Below are 3,775 nucleotides of genomic sequence, written 5' to 3'. Positions count from 1 at the left end.
GTTAAGATTCAAAGAGAAATAAACCATTGGTCAGTGAACCTGGGATTTGGCAGGAAAATGGGGACATGGCAACCATATCAACCTGTGGTGGCTGGCCCCCAGGTCAGCCCTCTATGGTCTGTGCCTCCTGGTTTTCACACCTTATGTAGTCACCTCCTGTGCAGAATCACGGTTGGTCTGGGTTACCCATAACATGTAATGTAAGAGGAGGTAGGTGACTTCCAGGGCTTGTCATAAAAGGCTGTGCTGCTTCTTCTCTGTTTTGTGCAGGGAATGCCAACCGCCATGCTCTGAGGACACTCAGCCCAGCTGGAGAGGAACCGAGGCCATCAGCCAACAGGCAACACCAACTTCCAGCCTTGCAAGTGAATCCTCTTGAAAGTGGGTGCTCCCGCCCCAGCCAACCATCAGATGACAGCGCCCCCGAGCTGACCTTCTGACTGCATCTCAGGAGAGATCTCCAACTAGAAGTGCCTAACCTAACTGCTTGTGAATTCCTGACCCACAGGAGCTGTGAGGGACAACACATGAGCGCTGCTTTGAGTCGCCAGTATTTGGAATAACTGGAATACAAACCTTCTGGAAAAAGAACAAACAAATGAAAAACCCCACACCTGACATATACTTGGTTAATTGTTGAGTCATGGACTAGAAGAGAAGGAGATCATGTGGGGAGTGTCCCTAAATCTGCCTTTCTGACAGGACAGGTTGGTCAAGATGATGATTAAATTATGTGGGCGCATGGACTCCTCTCTGGTAGCAGTGGCTAATATTGTTTATACCAAATCAGCTACATGATCTGATTGGAGAAATTATGGTGTATGCAAACCCCAAAGCCCTCAACACCCACCCGCTGAATGAATTAAAGAAACAATGAACAGGATGTGTGTCATCAATGAAGAAAACTGAATTGGTCACACAATTAATTGTTACCCATTCCTTCATCACCTTGGAAATAATAAATGAGTATCCTCTTGCAATTACTAAACTCATGGCACAGGGATCCCTGGGTGGCGCAGCGGTTTGGCGCCTGCCTTTGGCCCAGGGCGCGATCCTGGAGACCCGGGATCGAATCCCACGTCGGGCTCCTGGTGCATGGAGCCTGCTTCTCCCTCTGCCTGTCTCTGCCTCTCTCTCTCTCTCTCTCTCACTGTGTGCCTATCATAAATAAATAAAATAAAAAAATTAAAAAAAAAAAACTCATGGCACTGATTGTCCAATGGGAAATCTAGACTTTTTTTTTTTTTTGAGAGAGAGAGAGAGATAAGGTAGAGAAGGGCAGAGAGAGAGGAGAGAGAAAAATCTTTTTTTTTTTCTAAAAGATTTTATTTATTCATGAGACACACACACACAGAGGCAGAGACAGAAGCAGGCTCCCTCCAAGGAGCCTGATGTGAGACTCGATCCCCATCCCGGGATCAGGACCTGAGCCCAAGGCAGACGCTCAACCCGCTGAGCCATCCAGGCATCCCAGGAGACAGAAAATCTTGAGCAGGTTCTACACGCAGTGCAGAGCCGGATGCAGGGCTGGGTCTCATGACCACAACCCTGAGATCATGACATGAGCTGAGATCGAGTCAGATGCTTCTCACTCACCGCTCGCTCTCTGCGGCCACAACCCCACCTCTGCCCATCGCCATGGAAGAGGAGATCGCCGCTCTTGACAGTGGCTCCGCATGTGCAGGGCAGGCTTCTCTGGGGATGGCGCCCCCGAGCTGTGTTCCCATCCATCATCGGGCAACCCCAGCCCTAGGGCATGATGGTGGGCATGGGCCAGAAGGACTCTTACATGGGTGATGAGGCCCTGACCAAGCGGGGCATCCTGACCCTCAAGTACCCCATCAAGCACCATCGTCACCAACTGGGACGACATGGAAAAGACCTGGCACCACACCTTCTACAATGAGCTGCATGTGGCCCCCGAGGAGCACCCCGTGCTGCTGACCGAACCCCCCCTGAACCCCAAGGCCAACCATGAGAAGATGACTCAGATCATGTTCGAGACGTTCAACACCCCAGCCAGGTACATGGCCATCTAGGCTGTGCTCTCCCTGTACGCCTCTGGCCACACCACTGGTATCATCATTGACTCTGGGGATGGCATCACCCACACTGCCCATCGATGAGGGGTACACCTCACCCCACGCTGTCCTGCGTCTGGACCTGGCTGGCCGCAGCCTGGCCCACCACCTCCCGACGATCCTCACCGAGCGTGGCTACAGCTTCACCACTGCTGCCGAGCAGGAGATCATGCGTGACATCAAGGAGAAGCTCTGCTACATCGCCCTGGACTTCGAGCAGGAGGTGGCCACGGCTGCATCCTCGTCCTCCCTGGAGAAGAGCTAGGAGCTGCCCGAGGGGCAGGTGATCACTGTCCAGTGGTTCCGCTGCCCAGAGGTGATCTTCCAGCTTCCTTCCCGGGTGTGGAGTCCTGCGGCATCCACGAGACCACCTTCAACTCCATCGTGAAGTGTGACGTGGCCATCCGGGAGGACCTTTACGCCAACACGGTGCTGTCTGGCGGAACCACGATGTACCCCGGTATCACCGACGGGATGCAGAAGGGGATCACAGCCCTGGCCCCCAGCACTATGAAGATCAAGATTATTGCTCCTCCTGAACGCAAGTACTCCACGTGGATCGGAGGCTCCAGGCTGGCCTCGCTGTCCACCTTTCAGCAGGTGTGGCTCAGAAGCAGGAGTATGATGAGTCGGGCCCCTCCATCGTCCACTGCAAGTGCTTCTAAATGGACTGGGCACAGATGCGTAGCATTTGCTGCGTAGCATTTGCTGCTGTGTTGTGCCTGGATCAGCAATTCCAACGTATAAGTTTGCCCTGGCAAGTGTATACTCCTCATGCTAGCCTCGTGAAACTGGAAGAAGCCTTTGAAAAGAAATTTGTCCTTGAAGCTTGTATCTGATATCAGCACTGGATTGTAGAACTTGTTGCTGATCCTGACCTTGTATCCAACTTAACTGTTCCCTTGGTATATGTTTAATATCCTGTACATATCTTTGATTTAAACCCTTTAGCCCCTTAGCACATGCGGCTCGGTCACTTCATGGCTGAGGTTGAGAACATGTTTATGGGAGAGAAATCCACTGATTTGGAGAATGTGCAAGACCATCGGGTTCTTGATCTGTGCAGGGTATTCACGTGTAAGAGCCCCCTATTCCAGGATTTCTCTAGAGGCTGGCAAGAGTCTGAGCCAGTTGTCATTTCTGTCTTGCCGGTCTAACAGGGCTGGGAAGGTCCGAGCTTTAGGACCCACTTTCCTGTCTTATCTGATGTTTTCCTGCCAGAACACCGTGGGTGGTTAATTGCCTTGAGTTGGAAAACGGTTTGCATTTACAACTGTAAATTTATCCATCCTTTTAATTTATGTAAGGTTTTTGTATACAATTCTCAATTCTTTAAGAGATGACAACAAATTTTGGTTTTCTACTGTCATGTGAGAACATTAGGCTCCAGCAACGCGTCATTGTGTGAGGAAAATAAAGTGCTGCAGGAAAAAAAAAAAAGAGTCGATGCTTAACTGACTGAGCCACCCAGGCACCCCAGGAAACCTAGTTTTTCTAAGTTGTGCTTGCAGGAGTGTCTCTCAGACAGTGAGGACATCTGTCTGCTGATACAATGACTCTCTAGTTAGGCATGGAAGGTGTCCAGTACAGTCAGGATTTGAGCAGGAGTGGAGTGGCAGGGACAGAGGTCCAAGCTTCCACTTCCTTCCTGCAGATGCCCATTCTACCAAGCTGGTGCTACTGAATTCAGAACG

At 50.9% G+C, this 3,775-nt stretch overlaps 1 pseudogene; it reads left to right on the top strand.

Annotated features, from left to right (window-relative positions):
• The first annotated feature begins 1,217 nt into the window (after nucleotides 1–1,217).
• Nucleotides 1,218–2,746, top strand: LOC112935128 (actin, cytoplasmic 2-like; annotated as a pseudogene).
• Nucleotides 2,747–3,775: the final 1,029 nt, after the last annotated feature.

Source organism: Vulpes vulpes, chromosome 1, assembly GCF_048418805.1.
Source record: "Vulpes vulpes isolate BD-2025 chromosome 1, VulVul3, whole genome shotgun sequence".
NCBI lineage: Eukaryota > Metazoa > Chordata > Mammalia > Carnivora > Canidae > Vulpes > Vulpes vulpes.
The sequence above is the reverse complement of the archived record's forward strand: the minus strand, read 5'-3'. Positions and strand labels throughout refer to the sequence as shown.